The sequence below is a fragment of the Giraffa tippelskirchi genome, chromosome 7, assembly GCF_054371585.1.
Source record: "Giraffa tippelskirchi isolate mGirTip1 chromosome 7, T2T-mGirTip1v1.2.pri, whole genome shotgun sequence".
Lineage (NCBI taxonomy): Eukaryota > Metazoa > Chordata > Mammalia > Artiodactyla > Giraffidae > Giraffa > Giraffa tippelskirchi.
In genome coordinates, this window is record NC_137281.1 from 147,574,733 (window position 1) to 147,597,576 (window position 22,844).

At 50.7% G+C, this 22,844-nt stretch overlaps 1 protein-coding gene and 1 long non-coding RNA gene across 2 annotated transcripts in view; both read left to right on the forward strand.

The window, feature by feature from the left end:
- The window catches only part of ESRRB (estrogen related receptor beta), a 182,024-nt gene that overhangs the window by 18,214 nt on the left and 140,966 nt on the right, over positions 1-22,844 (forward strand). The gene's annotated exons all lie outside the window — the stretch shown is intronic.
- LOC145515876 (uncharacterized) lies at positions 10,830-22,226 on the forward strand. Its single transcript, XR_014061084.1, has 4 exons — positions 10,830-11,331; positions 14,639-14,961; positions 16,699-16,943; positions 21,982-22,226. It is a non-coding gene; the product is annotated as an uncharacterized LOC145515876 (long non-coding RNA).

Genomic DNA, 22,844 nt, shown 5'->3' on the forward strand with positions numbered 1-22,844 from the left:
TCCCGGGGATCTTCCCCACCCAGGGGTTGAACTCACATCTCCTGCATTGGCAGGCAGATTCTTTACCACTGAGCCATCTGAGAAAGCCCCTGACAGGTCTAGAAGCTCCTGAAAGAAGATATCCATTCACACATGAGTCAAAGGGGATAATGGTATAGCTGACTCTCAAAGCAGAGATACTTGATGAATTGTACTGAAAGGATATTGACACTAATCTAGGGATGGGTTTTTTCTAACCTGACTGCATGTAAAAGTACATAGCTCGTGATGATGATGGGGAAGGGAGGGAGAGGAAGAAAGGGAGGAAGGGGCAGTCCCCTCACTGAGCAAGCACGCACCATGCTTGGTGCTCCAGCGTCCTGTTGTTCCTTCTCAAGCTCAGCAACCCTAGGAAGCAGGTGCTAAAATTTCCCCATTGCACAGATGAGAACGATGAGGCCCAGAGGAGTTAGACCAATGCTTCTAAGCCACACAGCTGCTGAGTGGCAGCAATAGGAGTTGAGACTAGTCTCTCTCTCTAAAATGTATGCTTTTTTTGCATACTTTTATATATATTTCAATATTTGAACCACAAGTATATATATATATATATTCAAAAACTTAAAATTTTTAAAAAGTGGTTGATAGTATATGTTGCACCTTTCTTGCTTTGTTTTATTTTCCAGCTTTTTTTATTATAAAATATATATAACATAAGATTTATCATCTTAACCCTCTTTAAGTGATATTTTAAGTTCATTCATACTGTTGTACAACTCTCACAACTGTCTATCTCCAGAACTTTTCTCATCTTGTAAAACTGAAATTCTGTGGCCAAACAATACTTCCCATCCTCTTGCACCTCAGCCCCTGGTGATAATGTTTGTATTTTCTGTCTCCATGATGAAGACTGCCTTGATTACTTTATATAAGCAGAATCATACACTATTTGTCTTTTTGTGACTGACTTATTCTACTAAAATGATGTCCTCCAGGTTCATCCATATTGTAGGATAAACTAGAATTTCCTTGTTTTTTAAAGGCTGAATAGTATTCCATCGTGAAAGACAGGGAGGTCTGGCATGCTGCAGTCCATGAAGTGGCAAAGAGTCCGACACGGAACAATGACAAAGTATCCCATTGTGTATATATACCACTAATTGTTTAGCTCTTCATCTGCCAGTGAACACTTGGGTTGTTTCTACATTTTAGCTATTGTAAATAATGCTGCTATGAACAATGATGTATAGATAACTTTGAGACTCTGCTTTCAATTCTTCTGAATTATATACCCAGAAATTGAATCACCTGATTGTATGGTAACCCTATTATTAATGTTTTGGGGAACTGTCATACTGTTTCCATAGTGACTGTATTATATTACATTCTCACCAGCAGTGCACAAAGTTCTAACTTCTCCACATCCTCATCAACACTTAATTTTTTTCCATTTTTCAAATTTGTTTGTTTTGGGTTTTTTTGACAGTAGCCATCCTAATGGATGTGAGGTGTTATCTCACTGTGTTTTTGACTTGTGTTTCCCTAAAGATTAATAATGATGGTCTTTTCACATGTGTATTGGCCATTTGTACACCTTCTTTGGAGAAATAGCTAATCAAGTTCTTTGCCTGTTTTTCAATTGTGTTGTTTAGCGCTTTTTGCTGTTGAGTTTTGAGTTCTCTATATATTCTGGTTATTAATCCCTTATCAAATATATGATTTGCAAACATTTTCTCCCATTCTGTAGGTTGCCTTTTCACTCTGTTGATGGTGTCCTTTGGTTTTTAAAAATTATTAGTAGTATTTTATTTATTTATTTTGACTGTGCTGCATCTTTGCTGCTGCGTGGGCTTTTCTCTAGTTGTGGCAAGTGGGGGGCTAATCTTTAGTTCCGATGTGAAGGTGCCTCATTGCGGTGGCTTCTCTTCTGCAGAACATGGGCTCTAGGGTGTGAGGGCTTCAGTAGTTGGGGCTCCTGGGCTCTAGAGCACAGGCTCAATAATTGCAGTGCGCTGGCTTAGTTGCTCTGCAACATGTGAGATCTTCCCAGATCAGGGATCGAACCTGTGTCTTCTGTATTGGCAGGCAGATTCTTTACTACTGAGCCACCAGGGAAGCCCCTTATGATGTCCTTTGATGCATGGAAGTTTTTAATCTTTATGAATTCCAATTTGTCTTCTTTTTCCCCCATTTGTCCCATTTGTGCCTTTGGTGTCATATTCAAGAAATCATTGCATATCTATTGTAATGAGGCTTTGCTTATGTTTTCTTCGAAGAGTTTTATAGTGTTAGGTCTTACATTTAGGTCTTCAGGTGAATTTTTGTGTACAGTGTTGGCTAAGGGTCCGACTTCCTTCTTTTGCATGTGGATATCCAGTTTTCCCAGCACCGTTTGTTGAAGACTATTTCCTTATTGAATAGTCTTGACACCCTCGTCGAAAGTCATTTGACCATATTTGCCAGGATTTATTTCTGGTAACCCTTACACTTTTAACTGCCTTTCTTGTATTGCATCTCAACACTGTGCAATTCTTAGTAGAATTATGGAATGTCAAAGCTGTAAGAGACCCCAAACGAGTAACAAATACTTCCCCATTCTGTAGGTGGAAAAACTGAGGCCAGTAGTCAGGACTGTCGGTCCAGTGCTCACGCCAATACAGGACTTTGTGAGGATCCTCACCTCCTGGAGAGAGCAAAGGGGTTACTGAGATACTTCTCATGTATTTTCATAAGTGCTCCAAACGCACTCATGTGTTTTAGGAACCACAAATGTAGAATTGGCTCAGCAGTACAGCGTGCTGCTGGGAGGCCACTGAACCCCCCCAACCCCTGAGTCAGTGTCCACAACCACCATCTCTGGAAAAGTGGGTGTCTGCAAACCCTACTGTGGCCAGATCCCCCCGGGCCCTCAGCACACCTCCTAGGCCCTGCCCTCACCTCCACCTCCCTCCTGCCCTTCACTGCCCTTCAGCCCCAGGCGCTAGCTCCGCTGAAGCACTCTATTTTCCTGAACACAGGCCAGGCTGGGTGGCACTCCTGTGTCCCGTGTCCCGGCTCCCACAGACATATTTACGACTGTTTATCCCCTTCTCAGAGAAGCCTTCTCTCACGTTCCCTCTACTAGAAGTCACCTCTCGAGCCCGGGTCATCCTGGACCTTGAACCCCCTTCTACAGTCCCCCAGGAAACTTACAGCTACGTGTCTTCCTGCTAAAGCTGAGATCTCTTGAAACTGTGTTGTGAACATTCAAAAGAATGTTCTAAAGGAATGTGTGTGTGTGTGTGTGTGTGTAATCCTCAGTGCACACACTTGTTACTCAAAACACTTTTGTGAGTCCAGTTCAGAGAGACAGCAACGACTGGAAAGTCAGGTTGTGAAGGGACCTGTCTGCTCAGCATGGCTGGAGAGAGTTGGGAGTTTCGTATTCAGCGCCTGGGTACTCAGTCGCTCAATCGTGTCCGACTCTTTGCGACCCCACAGCCTGCCAGGCTCCTCTGTCCTTGGGATTTTCCCCCCGGCAAGAATACTGAAGTAGGTTGCCATGCCCTCCTCCAGGGGATCTTCCCAAGCCAAGGACTGAACCCACATCTCCTTGCTTAGGCAAGTGGATTCTTTACCACTGAGTTCCCTGGGGCTTCCCCCTCCCAGTCAGTATTTACAATATTTAGGAAAAAAACAATTGGGTATCTGTTTGGCCACCGGGTCCCACTAACTCCACTGTTAAATTGGATTTTCATTCTGGGAAAGGGGCCACCGATGGGCTTGTTTTTCCCAGGGCCGGGGACTGAGTGAGGAGAAGGTGGTTGCCGGCTGAAGACTAAATAATCGAGTCAGGCTCAGGTTTAATCCCCTTTTGACCTCATGTCCTTGACTGTCACCGCCACCAGGCCCTCCTGGTGCCAGCAGGTCACCTCTGTGCGCCCCTTCCCCAACCCTGTCCCTCTGCAGGGAGCTGGAGGCGCTGCGCCCCTCCACACTGGCCAGCGCAGCTGGAAACAGCTGTGCACAGCTCAAACCATGTCTGGCACCAGCCAGGCACTGACCTATGCAAACCCAAGCAGGATTACAGTCGCCCATAAACAAATTAGCATCCTTTAAAAGGTGAAAAGCTCCATAAAATGTCTAGATTTTGTTTACGGCTCCGAGGTGGGGGTGACGGGGGGTGGGGTTAAACTGCTGGGGTGCCCATGTGGCTCGGGCTCTCCTGGTTCCTCTCACCCCCACCCCGGGGGTGCGGAGGGCGAGCCGACCCCAGTGTTCTCAGCACACACAGCCCCTGCCTTAAATGGCCGTTCAGTCCGTCCCGGTCCTGCCGTTTGTTCCAGCCAGCCCGGGTCCCAGCAGGTGTTCCCTAATTAGCAATCTCTTCATTTCCAATCAAAGCACAAAGCGGCCCCAAAAGCCTGTCTTTATGAGGGAGCCGGCAGCGGCTAGGGATGTGCGGGGGGATAATTGTCTTCGCCAGTGGCGGCAGTAGGCGGCTTGGCTAATTCATTATTGTAATAACTTGGCTCGTCCTTCGGGAGGTGGGGGCGGGGGAGGCAGGGAGGGGACGGAGCGTGGCCGAGGGCGGGGCGGGGTGAGGGTCTGGGGCGAAGGGGTGGGGACCGGAGGAGCGAATGAGCGACGCCCCTGCCCGCGCCCGTCTCCCCCACTGGCTGGGCACCCCCTTCCCACGGGCGGGCGGGTGCCTGACACCGGCTTGCCAGCCCTCGGGCGGCAGCCACCCCGTGGCAAGGCGTCCGGACTTTCCATGGTGCAGGGAGGGGCCCTGGGTTTCTGAAGAGGCTCTGGGCTCTGAGAAGCCTACACTCTATGACCCTCCAGGGCCTAAGGGGCTGAGGCCCAGAAATCTTACAAGTGGGGTCCCCGAAGCCAGGTCTCTGTCTGCCCGAGGGCCGAACCCCTGCACCTTGACTGGCGTCCAGCCTGGACATGGTGATGGAGGTGGCCACTCAGAATGCCCCCAAAGAACGGCCTTGTACTTCAGTTGGCAGAACGGTGTGGGTGACCACCCAAAGACCCCTCCAAGTCTGCAGGGGCCACACAGGCGGCTAAGTGCATCCCTGAAGTGAGGCTGAGGGAGCCCCAGGCCGGGGCCGCCCCTGCTCTGTGTGGGGCACTCTCCCTGCCCCTTTTCTCCCGCAGTCAAGCAGGTGCCTGGGAGTCAACGTTTGGAGAGGCCCTCCGTCCCCTGGCGGCTGTGGGTCCTCAGTCAGGTGCGGTTGTCAGGTGACTCTGTGAGGCATTCGGAATTCCAGCTGAGCTTCCATCTGAAACCAAATACAGGAGAGGCAGGAGTTGGGGGGGGGGTGTCCCCAGTGGGGGAAACAGCACAAGCAAAGGCAGAGTGAATTCCAGGACTAGGGGGGGCGAAAGGAGGCAGGTTCTGTGGGGTGGGAGTGGGTGAGGGGGCAGGCTGAGGGCGCACGGGAGATTCTGGCCGGCCCGCAGAGGGCCTGACTGGCAATGGAGGGCTCAGCCTTCATCTCAGTTCAGTTCAGTTCAGTTGCTCAGTCGTGTCCGACTCTTTGCGACCCCGTGGACTGCGTGGACTGCAGCCTTCATCTCTTGTGCCCCCAGATCAACAGTGACACAGCCCTGCTAGCGAGTCCGTGGGTGGCTTTGCCCTGCCCCAGAGGAAAGGTGTTAGGGTAAACCTCAGCTCGGAATTCAAGGAAAAGGGCCTAGACAGGAGCATGGACCTCCAAAGACTAACGCAAGAGGGCTAGGCTTTCCCAGCCTCCTCCCTCTCCCCTGTAGCTGCCATCTCAAATCCACCCGGTTGAACTTGTGAGGGGTCGTTAGAAATGGACCAGCCCTTTCCTGACTCCTCACAGCCTGTCTCTGAGCTGAGTGTTTTCCCCTGACCTTAGTGCCCGGTGGTGATCACCCAGTGGTTAGGATTGGGGGCTCTAGAATCAGAAGACCTGAGATCATATCCTGGCTCCATCAGCTAGGCACCTTTGTGTGCCTCAGTTTCTTCACCTGTAAATTTGAGATGAAAGAGTCCCTAGCTCTCATGAGTTAACATCGTGAGGTTCATAGCACAGAGCCAGCTGTGAGGAGGGCTCCATCTGCCTAGTGCCTGCTCTTAAAGACATCGGGATGGGATTAAGAGGAACCGACTGAAAAGTGAAGTGAAAGTGTTAGTCACTCAGTTGTGTCTGAGTCTTTGCAACATGGACTGTAGCCCGCCAGGCTCCTCTGTTCATGGGATTCTCCAGGTAAGAATACTAGAGTGAGTTGCCATGCCCTTCTCCAGGGAATCTTCCTCACCCAGGGATGGAACCCGGGTCTCCTACATTGCTGGCAGACTCTTTACTGTCTGAGCCACCAATAAGTAAGCTAATAGGATATATATATTATAGCACAGGGAAGAGAGGCAATACTTCATAATAAGTATCAGTCAGTTCAGTCGTTCAGTTGTGTCTGATTCTTTGTGACCCCATGGACTGCAGCACATCAGGCTTCCCTGTCCATCACCAACCCCTGGAGCTTTCTCAAATTCATGTTCATCAAGTCGGTGATGCCATCCAACCATCTCATCCTCTGTCATCCCCGTCTCCTCCTGCCTTCAATCCTTCCTAGCATCACGGTCTTTTCCAATGAGTCAGTTCTTCGCATCAAGTGGCCAAAATATTGGAGCTTCAGCTTCAGCATCAGTCCTTCCAATGAATATTCAGGACTGATTTCCTTCAGGATTGACTGGTTTGACCTCCGTGCACTTATCATAACTATGAGTATAATCTTTAAAAATTGTGACTCACTATGTTGTATACCTGAAACATACAGTATTGTAAGTCAGCTATAGCTCAATGGAAAACCACATGGGGGCGGAGAGGAGGAGGTGTGAGGGGCTGGAGAGGGGGTTTCAGAGCGGCAAGATCCTGCTTTCAACTTTTTTTTCCCCTCCATGTGCAGTGGGATGATAGAGACTGAACTTGGGCCCTCCGAGGTTCTCAGGTTGAAGGATGATGTGAGGTGAGGTGGGGTGGGCTCTGTAGCAGCCTGTCCTCTTGTCCAGGGGCTAACCTAGAGATCTCCACATTGACCTGTAGGTGGAGACCCAGCCTTATTCCGTCTCAGCCCTGCCCCCGTCTGTGCAGTTCTGAAGGGGGGGCCCCGCGGCTGGTTCCTAGACCTGAAGGCCGAGAGGGGTGCCTCCCTGGCTGTGCTGACTAGGCGTCTCCTTGCTCTTAAACTTGGTCTGGCCCACAGGCGACCAGTCCCCAGACCTCTCAATGGTCATTGCCTTGGGGCAGGTAGCATTGGTCCCCTGCCTCTCAACTCAACTTAAGAGTCAAGAAAATCAAAAAGCTTTGCCTACAGTGCTGCCCCCCCTTACCCGCCACCAATTTACAGGTCATTCTTTACACAAATATTTATGGAGCATCTATTATGTGACTAGTGGGAGGAACCAGTGCTACCCGAGTAAATGAGAGGATGGTTGGGGCACCCTCTATCTGAGGATGGAGACCGCCACTCCTAGAAGGTGTCATTTAAGCTTCAGCCTGAGTAACTGGGAGAGAGCTAAATTAGGATCCGTGTAGGCTAGAGCGGTGCGGTCCAGTGGAAATAGAATGCAGGCCACGAATGGAAGCCACGGGGATCATTTAACATTTTCTAGTGGCCACATTTTAAAAAGTCAAAATAAACAAGTAAAATTAATTTTATATTTTACTTAACTCAATATAGAAAAATGTTATTAACGTGTGATCTGTGTAAAAACTATTGCCGAGATATTTTAGATTCTTCTTCTTGCACCATATCCTTGAACTCTGGTGTCTGTTTTACCCTCACAGCCCTTTTCAGTTTGGACTAACTGCATTTCAAGGACTCAGTGTGTGGCTGCCAAATTTGATAGCGCAAGTCCAGGGATTAAGGATACAAAGTCTGGAGCTGCTTGCTAGCTGTGTGACTTTGAGCAAGTTGCTAAACCACTCTGTGCTTAGGTTTCTTTATCTGCAAAATGAAGCAGTCCATAGACTCTGTCCCTTGAATTTCTTATGAGAATTAAGCTCATAAAGACCTAAAACAATGCCTGGCAGGCAGAAAGTGCTATTAGATGTTAGCTATTAATAAGAAGAATTAGAAAACTGAGAATAATAAATCTCAGAAGGAAGAGTGGTCAAGGCAGAAAACGAAGAACAGCAGGAAGAGTAGAAAGGCTGGTGGCCAGGCAGCGTGTTGAGGGGCAGCAGAGGAAGCCAGCAGGGCGGCCGCCATCATGTCCAGTCTTGAAGAGACTGGTTTCCTTTACAGCTCCATGAGCAGAGCCTGAGATCAGTTCAGTTCAGTCACTTGGTTGTGTCTGACTCTTTGCGACCCCATGAACTGCAGCACGCCAGGCCTCCCAGTCCATCACCAACTCCCGGAGTCTACTCAAACTCATGTCCATTGAGTCGGTGATGCCACCCAACCATCTGATCCTGTCATCCCCTTCTCCTCCTGCCCTCAATCTTTCCCAGCATCAGGGTCTTTTCAAATGAGTCAGCTCTTTGCATCAGGTGGCCAAAGTATTGGAGAGAAAATTCTAGGTGCTGAGATCTGGCCTGACACCTGTTCCCATCTCAAGAGTTGGGGTGTGAGCCTCGGGTCGGGGGCCTGGTGTAGCCCTCAGTCTTTCCCATCTTGCTCCGACTCTGAAACTGTTGCATACCTCCCACTCACAGCCGTCTGGGAAGCACCGGGGCATCAGCTGGAGGGGGAATATTAATGATTCAATTTTCAACCGGGTTCCACTCCAGGGCCTCGCCTGCGACATGCATTTTTAATCATAACAAAACAGAATGACAAAGGGAGTCATTTGCAGCAAGGCAGCCCCTGCTGGCTGGCCCCCCTGAAGGGTCTGCTTGGGGGGAGGGGAGCTGGCTTCCCAGCCCACAACAGTCCCCATTCTGCTGCCAGGACTGCTCCCCGACTTCAGAGAGAGCCAGTCTCTGACAGTGCCATGCCCTGCAAGCCATTCTCTCTGGGCTGTGACTCTCTTCCAAAAGCAGGCCATGGGGTTGGGGATACCAGAAACACTTGGGTGCCCATCAGCTATGGCTGGTAGAAGCTGGGGGTGACAGAGACTTGACCATCTCCCTAAGGATTTCAGCTGATTCACAGAAAGGACAAGGAACCATGGGGGTGGTGAGGGACCATATGGGTGTGGAGGCTGTAGAGGATTCAACCTGCTCATCCTTTCAGGCCTGGAGTCACTCTTCTTTCTCTGAGCCTCTAGCAGGCTTGGGGGTGGGTACACGGAGCTGGCCTTCTGGGCTGACCTCACCGTGGTGGTACCTGGTGATTGGCTGGCCCTTCTCCGATGGAGGCGGCACCTCAGTTCCCTATTGGATCACCTTCTGCCCTCCTAGCCCATCCTGTTTGGTGACTAGCGTTGCACCAGGTCAGTCTGGAATGCTCTTCTTCACCCTTCCTGATATCTTTGAGAGTCCAGCTTTCATCCCATCTCATCAGTGAGCCTTCCCTGATTGCCCAACCCCAACAACAATCACCATCAACCAATTCCTGGTCTCCTCTCCAAACACATTACCTGAGTCTGCACCACTCCCTAGGCACTTCTGCTGTCCTCTGACCATCCCTCTGTCCATCCTCCCAATCTCTGAGCACTCAGTATGCACCAGGTGCTTTGCCTGCTCACTCCATCTAGTGAGGAAGTCAAATGGTCAGCCATAAACCTTTTCACTAGATGGGAGGTGCTATAGCAGGAGGCAGAAAAAGAGGCTGTGGGGACACAGGGGCCAGTATGCTTTCATGCATACCTGCTATTATTTTCACCAGCGTTTAGGAAGGACCAACTATGTGCCAGGCACTGTGCTGGGTGCGGCAGCTACAGTGATGAATAAAACACATCTCCACCTTCACAGAGCTTACACTTCGGTGGAGAAGATGAAACAAATCAACAGATGTCCCATGCTTCCTTTTGTATCTGCCATTGTGTCTTGTACACAGCAGGTGCTCAATAAATGCTTGCTGGCTGGTTGGTTCTAAGTTGCCTAATACTCGAACTGTGCCACATTCTACCCCCCTGGCTTTACATTTATGAGGCTGGGTCCTGTCATGGGGCCCCTGTCCTGCTTCAGCTAGCTCTGATCTCAGATGTGATAAATTAATAATGGCACCCACCAACATTTATTAGGTTCTCCTATGTGTCAGGTGTTAAACTCTTTGCCAGTACAGGTAATACAATCTTATTTAATCTTTACAACAACTCCATGGAGTAGGTACTATTATTCAACCCATTTTTATCAAATAAGAACATCAGGCACGGAGAGGTTAAGCCACTTGTCTGAGGTTGCACAGCAAGTAAGGGACAGAGCTGGGATATAAACCTAGGCATTGGGCTTCCCTAGTAGCTCAGACATTAAAGCATCCACCTGCAATGCAGAAGACCCGGGTTCAATCCCTGGGTCAGGAAGACCCCCTGGAGAAGGGAATGGCAACCCACTCCAGTATTCTTGCCTGGAGAATCCCATGGACAGAGGAGCCTGGTGGGCTGCAGTTCATGGGGTCACAAAGAGTCGGACACAACTGAGCGACTAACACACACACACACAAACACATTCTGACCCAAGTTTGTGCTCTAATCTACACTGTGTCACCTGGCATCTGCCTCCTATCACATGTAAAATAGATCACAAAGACCTTTTTTTGACCCCATTGGCAGAAGCTTGCTGCCTTTTAGTTGGCAGCTATTGCTAGCGACAGCTAGGCTGTGTACCACGCCCTCTAGGAGTCACAGAAGGCAATGCTAGGGGGCCTCCCCACACCCTCCAGGAGTCACAAAAGGCAGTGCTAGGGGGCCTCCGAGGTCCCCTCCTGCCCCGCTCTCATGCCCTGCCAGAGGAAACAAGGACCAGCGATGGGAAGGGACCAGCCCAAGGGCCCAAGACCAAGTCTTGACCGAGCAGCTCTCCTGCCCCGGCTAGCCCCAGGCTTCAGATGACTTCCTGAGCGTTGTTTTAGAGGGGCTTGTAGAGACTGGGTGGCAGACAGCTGGTCTGAGATGGAGGGGCAGAGAGGCCTGTGAGCGGTCCCTGACCCCCTGAGTCTACCCCTACCTCTCAGCAGTCCTTGAGCTCCACCGACATTATTCCTGGGTTTTTGGGCCCATTGCTCTCTGCCCTCCTCACCCTACACCCCCTACTTCATAGCTGGCATCTCCTCCGTCCCTTCCATCATCTTCCTCCTGGGGTGCCAGACAGCCTGTGCTTCTCCCCATGTGGCCAAAGTCAGGAATGGGAGTAGGGAGTCTACCCCAAAGACCCTCCTCACTCTTCATCCATCCCAATACATGTGCTAGCCTGTGCTAGGCACGGGGATACAGTAGCCAACAAGACAGACGTAAGTCCTTTTTCTCGTGGATCTTAACATTTGTGTGTGTTGAGGGGGGCAGATAAAAACAAAACAGAACCAAACCTAAGACAATAAATGCATTTAGTATATTACATAGGTAAGTTCATGGAGAATTAGGAAAGCAAGGGACCCAGAGATCCCTAGCTATGGTTGAGTAGAGACCTGAGGAGGTAAGGGAGGGAGCCCTGCAAAAGTCCAGAGAAGAGTGTGTCGGGCATAGGGAACACACAGCAAGTGCAAAAGTCCTGAGGTAGAAACGGGCCCAGTGTGTTTAATATACTGCAAGGAGGCTGGTAGCTGCTGTGAAGCAAATGAGAAGTGTAGAAGGAGATGCCGTGAGAGAAGGAACCTCCAAGCGTGGATGGATGGGGTCGCAAAGACCCCATCTGATGCTATTGACTGACGGTGTCCCTGAGAGACAGGAATCAGTTGCAGGGGCCCTGAGGCTGCCCATCCAGTGAGTGGGACTGAGGCTGCCAGTCCAGTGGGTGGAGGTGGAGGACTTTCACCATTGAGTCAGTCTCACTGAGCTGCCCCTAGTGAGAGGCTCAAGGTATACAAGAGGGTTTGTGAAAACCACTGGCAGGTAGAAAAAGTACAGTCTTTATGAAAGACTTTCTGAAAGTTTGGAAAGTTCCTGTCTTTCCAACCCCTGCCTCTTGACCAAGGGAGTTCTAGAAGACTGGTCTAGTTACACCCCTGGTCCTCCTCTCACCTTCCATGGTACTGTGGGTGGAATGCAGAGAACTTTCTAGGGGATGGGGAGTGTGTTGTGGTAGAGGCAGGTGCTTGCTTTTTCATCTGACTGAAGCTCCATCACCTGGAATTCTTGATACCAGAAACCATCTTTTCCTTCACTCCAGAAAAGGAATTTTCAAAGCTCTTGTTACCATAGCGGTGCTGGGAAGGAGGCTTCAGTCAGTCACTGACTTTTTCTAGGAACTTATGAGCTCCTGGTCATTGTTTTGAGGGGACTGTCCCCAGGGGGACGCTCAGTGAACACAACCTCATTATTTACCACCCCATCCTACGTCTCCTGCTTGCCGGGAGGTAGGAGTCCCTGATGTGACTCGGGGTCCCATGGGGACACCAGCCACAGGGCGATGGGCTATTTTGCCCAATGGAGCCTGAGGCTTCTGCTTTCTGTGTTTATGTTGCCTCCTCCTTCTTCCTGCCTCCAGCCGCCTCCTCTCTCTCAGATTTAAGGGCAGGTTTTATTCCCGAGCTGCCTGAGGGCTCCTCTTTCTGATTGTATTAAAGTCTCCGTAATTCTCCCCTCATTAATGATTGGCATATTTTTACCTCTCACTAAAGGAGCTTCATGGCGACTCCCGGGGGGCCTCTACTCTCCAAATGAAACGATTTCATCCTGCTCCAGAAACGCATTTAAAAGGGTTTGTCAGGATCTTATCACCAGTTAGAGAAAGCTGATCAAATTACTTCTGTTTGTTAGCTGGTACAGCACTGTGTCATCCCATTGAGCTGAGGCCTGGGGTGGGACAGAGCACCCTGACTGCTGGAGGAGGGCAGTGCTGGCTGCCTGGCCTGCGGCCCAGCCCCTCTGCCCCCAGCTGGCACCTTGGCACCATCCTGGCCCCACAAGAGAGCCAGGATGAGCTATTGGGACACCTAACCCTAGTCATCCATCTATTACTCAGCAGTGATGGCCCCTCACAGGTACCTGCGTGTTCTCATAGACAGAGGGCGCATCTCAGCCCCACACTGCCTGTTCTTGGCAGAGCTGAGAAGGAAATTGCAGTCTATTGCGTGTAACACATGCTTTCTCCCCTACTTTGGGAGAGAAGAGGACAGAATATTTTGTTTCCCTTTGGCCAGTAGGTTTTCTTTAAAAACAGAAGATAATATTTTTAAGAAAAGAATACAGAAAATACTATGTATCTATACCACCCCAAACTGACAACTGATACTGTGTTGTTATTTATGTTTCTGTGTTTTAATAACAGAATTCACAAGTAAATCAGAGACTCCTTTGTGCCCAACCCCCAGCTCCATTATTTCCCTTCCTTGCCAGTAACAAGTATCATGAATTTATTATCCATCCTTCTAGGCCCTTAAAAATTCTTTAAAATAACATATGTGTATCCAAGGACAGTACAGTCTCCTGGGTGTAATCGCTTATTTCCTCTCCATAGCATCATGGGTGTCAGTCAGCATAGATTCTGGCATCAAATTGGTGGGTTGCAGCTCTGTGACCCTGGGCGAGACACCTACCTTCCCTGTGCCTCAGTTTCCCCACCTCTAAGTTGGGAATAATAACAGCGCCCACCTGATAAGATGTGTGTTGAGGAGGAAGTGAGATGTAACAAATGCACTTAGCACGTGCCTGGCAGGGGGTGAGTGCCAACAGATGAAAGACATTGTCACTGCCATCCTCTCTCTTGCACTCTGCTTGCACTGTCGAGGGGCCCGTGTGGCTTCTGGGCTCCACCCCCGGTGTACAGGTTCACGCCCACCTAGCTCGAGGCTGCTGAAGGATGTGCAGTGTCCAGCTGTGTGGACATGGGTATGCTTTGCAAGGAATCCTAGAAACTATGATTCGCTGTACAGAGAAAGCAGGCTAAGTGGGAGGATTGGGCCAGGTGTCCCCGGAGCAGACCTAGGCCTGATCGGAGGAACAGCCTCCCAGCCCAACCAGCCAGAGGCAACGGGGACACTTCCAGCTGTGCAGTTGCCTCCAGGGCCCCAGAAAGGATTCAAAAGGCTGAGCCGCGTGCCCCAGCCCCACCACATCGCACAAAAGGACGTATTGATTGGTTTGTAGGAGCGTTTCCTGGGGTCCTTTATATCTCTCTCCCTCGCCACCATAATGAAGAGGCTGCACGCACAGAGGAGGGGAGAGGCCGGCACACGTCCATCTGGGTGGGATTTCTTCATCTTATCAATCAGGACTTTAATTAGACACGTCCGAGAGGGCAGCTCTGTCTCGGGGCAGGCGGCAATCTTTATCAAGCGTGCCTCATCTCTAATTACCGTGTACTGAGAGATAACAATTGGGGGGCATGTTGGGGAGCCCAGGAGGCAGGGAAAGGACAGCAGGGTCTGGCGAGTGGCCGTTCCCCCCAAGGAGAGCATCTTTCCCAAACGACCTGGAAGGAATGGCTCTGACTCTGCTACCCAGGGGTTGGGGGGGACGTGGCCTCAGATAACAGCCCTTGGAATAACTGCAGGCCCGGCCAGGAGATGGACAGACGTCAGTGTCCGCATCTCCAACCTCTGAGCTCCTGACACACTTCTTCTTTCCTTTAACTCTGAATTTCTTTTTTTTTTTTCTCAGTGTTTTTAATGACATAGTAGAAAGAGCGAGGGAATTCTCGGTTTGAAGGCTGTGGCCTGGCTTCTTGGTTCCACGTCAATCACTTCCTGTGACCTTAGGCAAGAAGCTTGACCTCTCTGGGCTCAGTGACCTTCACTGCAAAATGGGGAGAGTCAGGCCCACTCGTGGGATGGCCGTGGCCGTGAACTGAAATGCGGGTGTGTGTGCTTCCCTCCTTGCCGGTCTTCCTGCCCCTCCCATCCATCTGGTGAGCAGCTTTTATTAGGGAGTGGGGACAGCTGACATAATCAAAGGCTAAAGATGAAGCCGCCTGCCCTTCTGGGGTGAGTCTTCTGCTCAGCAGTATTGAAAATCATCAGGGACAATGGACCTGGGGGGTGGAAAATGAGGTGTAGAGTAGCTGGCTGACAGCTCCTGCCTTGGGTGAGGTCCGCTGGCACAGAGGTGACAGAAATCACACAGGCAGTGGGGGGGACCTAAGTGGGGATGCTTGCACTCTCATGAGTGTGTTGATTGGTTTATTCTCTCTGAGCCTCTGTTTCCTCACGAGAATGGGTGTAATCACTGCTCTGTCTCGGGGCTGGAGAGGTGGCACGTGAAGAACCCAGATTCGGCCCGGCCCTGCACCCAGAGAGCTGCTGGTTGGGTTAATCGAGATTGACTGTGATTGCCCGACCCCCCCCCCCTTCTAATCCACGCGTGCCCAGCACCTTTTAAGACCTGGCGTTTCTCAGAAGAGTAGCCTGCGTGGCGCTCACCTGTATAGACAACATCCCAGGTCCTCATTCACTGGTTCTCAGGCTGGGGGCTGAGGCTGGCCCCTTCCCCACATACCACACTGCAGCCTCCTTCACAGATACCTCAGATTCACATCCCTTTGCCCAGGCCCCTGATAACCAGTTCCTGAGATCACTCTCTGTGGCCTCCTGTCCCTCAAGGCTTCCCAGCTCTTCTGACACCACTGGAAACTTGTTTCTGAGCCCCTCGGTCAGGATTGAGAGGCAGACAGACTTGGCTTAAAAGCTTTCAAGTGCTTCCAGCCTGCAGGGTCCCCGGAAGGAATGGGTTCGGGGTTCTGCAGTAGAGTGGAGAACAGAGGCTCCATGCTGCTGCTGCTGCTGCTAAGTCGCTTCGGTCGTGTCCGACTCTGTGCGACCCCAGAGACGGCAGCCCACCAGGCTCCGCTGTCCCTGGGATTCTCCAGGCAAGAATACTGGAGTGGGTTGCCATTTCCTTCTCCAGTGCATGAAAGGGAAAAGTGAAAGTGAAGTCGCTCAGTCATGTCCGACTCCCAGCGACCCCATGGGTCTGCAGCCTACCAGGCTCCTCCACCCATGGGATTTTCCAGGCAAGAGTACTGGAGTGGGGTGCCATTGCCTTCTCCGGCTCCATGCTAGCTCTTTACAAAGCATTTAATTGATCAAAATTGCCTTTCTCGACAGAGATCTTAATCCCTGCTCAGAGAGGTGAATAAACTCACCCACTGTCTCTCAGAGCCAGAATCTGAACCTACCTCTTGTGGTCAAGTTATCTTCTTTAAACCACTCACATAAGCAAGTGCAAACATTCAAAACTGAAAGAGGCTGGGTTTGGGGAGAATCTGAGAATGTCACTAGATGATAATTCTTGGGAGATGCTTTTAACAAATCCAGACTCACCTTTCTCTAAAGGGACAGCCCCTAATCTGTTGGAGAATGGTGTAGGAGGTGGTGCTCTGGGAGGCAGAGTTCATGGTCCCTGAGGGCACCTTGTGAGGCCGTTGACCCTGGGCATGGGCTGATTGGGACCCCAGGGTGGCATTTCGGAATGCCAGGCTGGTTGGGACACAGGAGGACAGGTGGTGGAGGAGGCCATGAAGGTGTACAGTGGGGTAAGCCTCAGCCTCACCTTAGACACATCAGGGTGTATGTGCGGAGGAGGAGCTAACACACGGACCCGCCAGAGAACAGAGAAGTGCTTGCTGGGCGGCAGAATGGGTGTTCACGAGAAGGAGTGAGCCATGAGCCAGGACACACCGTCCCAGGTGGGTGTGAGCCACCCTCTCCCCTCTGCCTCTCCAGATCACACACCTTTCAGAAGAGGTGGCATCCTAGCAGGAAAGAAGGAACATCGTGAGCAAGATCGGGGACCAGGGGAAACTTGGCGAGAGCCCTAAGCAGGCCTGGGGGAGAAGCCCATTGAGCTCCTGGCCTTTCCAAGATCAGGAAAACACTGCCGATCACTAAAGGCATCCCTTCACCTGACACACAGCACCTGACACATACCTCCACCTGCGTCCTTCCCCTATCACCAACCACCCTGAGAGGTAAGTGATAGGATCATCCCCCTTCATTCAGATGAGGAAACAAGTGCCTAGGAGCATGTGCTATGGGACCATAGCATCCCGATTTGAATTCGGTCCATGTGAGTTTCAATTTCCTCATCTGTTAAATGGCAAGAGTAACATCCATGCCCCAGAACTGTCAGTTACATGTTAGAAAACACATTACTTAGCATGTTTTCTGGCACAGAGTAAGAACTTCATAAATAGTAACTGCCTGGATTCTTCATTCATTCATTCGCTCATTCACCCATCAAGAAAATACTTGCCAAGCACCTACTCCATGCCAGGCATGGTGCCAGGTCCTGGGATTGCAGCAGCAAACTTGACAGCCAAGTTCCTACACTTGAGGCACTTATGTTCTAGTGGGGAGATGGGAAAGGGACTGAGTAAACAGAGTGAGATCCCTGCAAAGTGGAATAAACAGCAACAAAGGAATCTAACAGGGTGATGGGAGATAGGGGCTGGGGAGATAGAGGGGTCATCTAGACAGGGTGGGCAAGGAAGGCGGTTTGGGACTTTTTGACATCTGCACGAAGTGTGAGAATGATCCAGGGGTGCCAAGAGCAGCCCAGGTAGAGGGAATGGCCTGTGCAAAGGACTGGGGTCCTGAGAAGGTTAAGGGACAGAAACAGATGGAAGGCAGTGAGGAGGAGTGTGGTCCAAGAAGAAACTGGACAGACAGATCCACAGGGCCTTGGAGGTCATGGTGAGGGGCTGGTGGTTTTTTTCTGAACTTGATGTGAACTCCTGGAGTGGTTTTAAGGGAGGGCGAGATGGTGTGATGCAGTGCTTCTGAGCATGGAGTCCGAAGCCAGGTGTCTGGATCCCAGTCTTGTGTAACCAACCCCTCCCCAAACATAGTGTTTTGAAACAGCAAAAATCACTCATCTTTCTCACAAATCTGAAACATGGGTTTAAGGCTTGGAGAGAATGGTTTGTGGCTGCTCTGCAAACATCAAACTGGGGTTGAGCTGGAGTGGATGACTCCTCCACATATCTAGCAAGTGGTGCTGGTTATTGGCTGGACTGTCAGCTGGCAGCCTCAGGTCCTCCCCACGTGAGTCTCTACTGCTTGGGCACTCTCACAGCATGGCGCTTGGGTTCCAAGAGTGAATATTCCAAGCCGATGGCTGCTTCTGATCTGGCTTTAGAAATTACGTGTCATCACTTCTGCCTCATTCTACTGACTAAGCTAGCCACTGCTGCTGCTGCTGCTTAGTCGCTCAGTCGTGTCCGACTCTCTGCGACACCATGGACTGTAGCCCGCCAGGCTCCTCTGTCCATGGGGATTCTCCACGTAATTCCATGTCCTAGTAATTCTCCAGGTAATTCTCTGTCCATGGGGATTCTCCACTGGAGTGGGCTGCCATTTCCTTCTCCAGGAGATCTTCCTGACCCTGGGGCCAGTCCAGATTCAAGAGGACAGGAATTAGGCTCCATTTCATAACAGGAGGAATAATAAAGAATTTGTAACCATGTACTGGGGAGATTGGGGAGGTAGGTTCAGTCAAAGATAGATCAGACAAAGCCTTGTCAGTCACTGTAAGGAGTTTTTATCTTATTCTATGTGTGGTGTGAAGTCACACTGGGTGATTTTAAACGGGGTAACAACAAATGTGGTGGGTGATAGCCTGGATTCTGGAAATAGGCTGCCTGGATTTCAGTGCCTGTACTAATTAGCTGTGTTATTTTGAGTGTTTCATAACCTCTCTGGGCTCAGTTTCCTCATCTGTAAAATGGGGTTAGTAATGGTAATTGTGAGGATGAAATCAATGTAACTTTTGCCTGTAAAGGATGGGAACAGTGCCTGGCACATAGCATGTGCTCAAAACCTGCCCTGTTACTATCATATCTATGCTATTAAACACTTGCTCTGGCTGCCGTGTGGGGAAGGCCTTGCAGGACGACTTGAGAAGGATCAGAGAGACCCAATTAAATGGTGGAGCCAGGACTTGAATTTAGACCTTTCAGGTGCTCTGCACACATTTGTCTGCTTAGGTATTTACTGTGTGCAGGATACTGCCTATGCTCATTTCCTGAGGCTGCTGTCACTAAGTGCCACAAACTGGGTGACTTCAAGCAACAGATATTTATTCTCTCACAATTCTGGAGGCTTGAAGTCCCACATCAAGGTGTCTGGCAGGGCCGTGCTCGTTCTGCAGATTCTGAGGAAGGGTCTGTTCTGTGCCTCTCTCCTAGCTCCTGGTGGTGACCAGAATCTTGGCATTCCTTGGCTTCTCGATGCATCGCTCCCATCTCTGCCTCTGCCTGACGTGGCCTTCCCTGTGTGTCTATGTTTCTGCGTCCAGATTTCCCTCTTCCTATAAGGATGTTAGTGAAAGTGAAAGTAGCTCGTTTGTGTCCGACTCTTTGTGACCCCCTGGTCTATACAGTCCATGGAATTCTCCGGGCCAAAATACTGGAGTGGGTAGCCTTTCCCTTCTCCAGGGGATCTTCCCAACCCAGGGATTGAACTCAGGTCTCCCGCATTGCAGGCAGATTCTTTACCAGCTGAGCTACATATATAAGGATGTTAGGGCCACCCTAATCCAGCATGACCTCACCTTAACTTGATGACATCTGCAGAGATGCCGTTTCTAAATAAGGTCACATTCACTCGTGGATGTTCATTGGATGCAGTACATTGTCAGGGCCATTATCGGCGCTGAAAGGGTGGAAGAGCTACAGGTTCTGCCCTAAAGGTGAAGGAAAACTACTACATGGATAATCGTCACACCTGGTAGGGAACTGCTATATGCCCTTAAGGGGAGAGTTAACACCCCCAGCCCACTGAGCCCTTAGAACCCAGCCTTCTCTCAGTACTTTAAAGGCCAGAACTTGAAATGACTCCACCCAGCCAGGGCAACACACTGGGCTTCCTGGGTTCTAAAACAGGAGGCAGAGAGGATAGGAGCTTTTTTGTTTGCCTGAGGCACTCCTCTGGAGCGAGGCCTCAGGATGCCAGGGCACTAGGTGCTCAGCAAGCCGGCTGGGAACATCGACCCCCAGACCACCCCTTCCCGTGTCCCAGGCAACCGTCTCTGCTGCTTCTGGGGGGCCGGGGTCCACATGGCCAGACCCTGGGGGCATCAGACCGGCCGTTCCTACAGACTGTCCCCCCACCAGGCTGAGCCAGGCCCTGCATGGTCTGAGGAGAGTGCCTGGGATCAACCAGGATCCCGTAATTGGACTGTTGTTCTTTCATTTTGCCACGTCGTAGCGTGCGGATTATAGACACCACATGCTATAGATTTCCTGTCAGACCTCATGAATCAAGCCCCACTGTCTTACTTACTGTTGGCCAGCGGCTGTGAATAACATCGCCCCCAACACACACGCTCACAGGCACGTGTTGGCACACACACTGCCCGCAGCGCCCCTGTGCTGCGTCTCCAGGTGCCACTGCTGGGGAGACAGCAGGGAGGGAGCCTCCCCTTCCCGTCTCCCGCCCCCACGGCCCCCGCCCCTTGGAACAAGCTAGAGGGCTGGCTGCCTGGGCAGCAGCCTCGCTCAGGAAGGAGATGGTTTCATTTAGACTATGTTTTTTTTTTAACTCATCCAACTAGGGGTTATTCTCCATGGGTTTAAGGAGGAGTCCAGCCTCTAGACTAGCCTGCTGTCAGTCTATGCTGTGCATGCAGGTGGTGAGAAGGATTAATATTGGGCACAGGCCCTGGGGCCAGAGGGATGGGGCTTAAATCCCAGTGAGCTGTCTCACTACCTGTGCAACTACCTGTGCGCTGGCTACCTGTTCCCCAAGTCCTAGTTTCCTCATCTGTAAAGTGAAGTAATAATAGCATCCATTCATGAATGTGTGTGAGAGAGAGAGAGGAAGAAAGATAGTGAGAAAGTGAAAGTCGCTCGGTCGTGTCCGACTCTTTGCAACCCCATGGACATTAGCCGTCCAGGCTCCTCTGTCCATGGAATTCTCCAGGCCAGAATACTGGAGTGGGTAGCCTTTCCCTTCTCTTCTCCAGAGGATCTTCCCAGGGATCGAACCCAGCTCTCCCGCAATGCAGGCGGATTCTGTACCATCTGAGCCACCAGGGAAGCCCAAGAATACTGGAGTGGGTAGCCTATCCCTTCTCCAGGGGATCTTCCTGACCCAGGAATCGAACCGGGGTCTCCCACATTGCAGACGACAGATTCTTTACCAACGGAGCTACCAGGGAAGATCGGGAAAAGGATAGTTAAATAAGAATTCAGGTGAAGCCCTCAGTACAGGCTACATACTATTAGCTATTATTATGGATGCTTAATGCTACTGCAGGCATAGCACAGGTACTGAGCTAACTCACTGATCTGCCCAGCAACTCTTCCAGGAGGGTATGACTCCATTTTGCATATCAAGAACTCCAGGCTTAGAGAGGCTAAGTAATCTGTTCAAAGCGGCACAGCTATTAAGTGATGGAGCCAGGCAGGACACAAAGCCAGCCCCAACAGGCCCCAAGGTCCAGGGTATCTCTGTTAGGCCAAACTTGAGGTCAAGGACTCCAAGCAAACAGTTCAGAAGGAGCCTTTCTCCCCCACCGAGTCGCCACCCAGTTAATGGCCAAAGCAGTGGCCCCTTCCTCCTTTCTCCCTCTCTCTTGCCCGTGCAGGGTCTGTTCAGAGGGACATTTCTCCTCCCGTGGAGCTTAAACCCTGATCTTGTTGCTCAGAGCTAGTAAGAGGTTAGGGGTGGAGTGGATTGGATTTTTGCCTTTTTGTACAGAGTATCTCTATGACTTACAGCATGCCCATCAGACGGTTAGCTGTGGAGGGTTTGCACTGTGTGTGTCTAGTTCGCTGATCTCCCCACACCTGAATCCTGGGCAGGAAGTACCTGGGTGGTCGGATGGGTGGATGGATACATCCCTATCAGCTTCATAGGAAAAGTGTCTGAGTGTATTTCGAATTAAATATGTGCCACATCTCCCACTGGACCTCTCTTGTCCGGTATTCTTAATAACAGCCACTTCAAAGTGGAACAAACCTGGGAAAATCGTCATTAAAATGCAAACCCTCTGCTTTAATTTAGACAGAGATGCCAGCTCACAGCAAAGGAAACACCAGTGACCTTCCCCCCCCACCACCACCACGCTGCCAGGCACAGACCTGGACTGGCCCCAGCATGGGGTCTGGCTGGCTGGTCCCCAGAGACTTGCAAGGGGCTGGACTTCGAAGGCAACAGAGACCCCCACCAGAACACTGTCCCATCACAGCCCTGCAGGCTGATTTCTTACTTTTCTCTCCTGCGTCTTCAAAATACAAATCAGGAAAGGGGACTGGGCTATTTTTTCTGGGCTATTCCAGTCACCAGTGCTAGACCCCAGAATCATTCTTAGCTAATTTCATTCTTCAGGGCAGTGTGGTTCCTGAGAAAGCAGTTCTCTTGGTCTCTCCCAGACTTGATTTGCTGATCCAGAAAATGGGACTAAGAATATCTCAGGGATATTAGGGAGGGCACACAAAGTGTGTTAAATACACATGGACTTGTTGGTTGCCACCTGGAGCTTTGGAAATTCTAAGCATAGGTGTTTTGACTGGGGCTGGATGTGACCCCGTCAATGCGTATATTAGGCCCCTTTTGTCTGGAAAGGTAGACACATTCCTTCTTCCCCCCAAGAAGAGAAACTCTCGTAGAGTAATGAAGCCACCAGTCGGATAATGTCTGAGTGAGATGCACCCTCACCTCGAGGCCTGTTCCGTGAGTCATCTCCAAACAGACCCCCTCCCCGCTCCCCCCGCAAAAGCTTTCACGGGCTTGTTCTGTGCCCAGAGGAAATGCTTCATCCTCAAATGTAATTGTGTCTGAGGAGGTGTCCTCTGCAACCAGGAGGGTCACGGAGCCCACGAGTGAGTCAGCGCATCCGGGCGGAGTTAATTAAAGTGGGGAGGGAG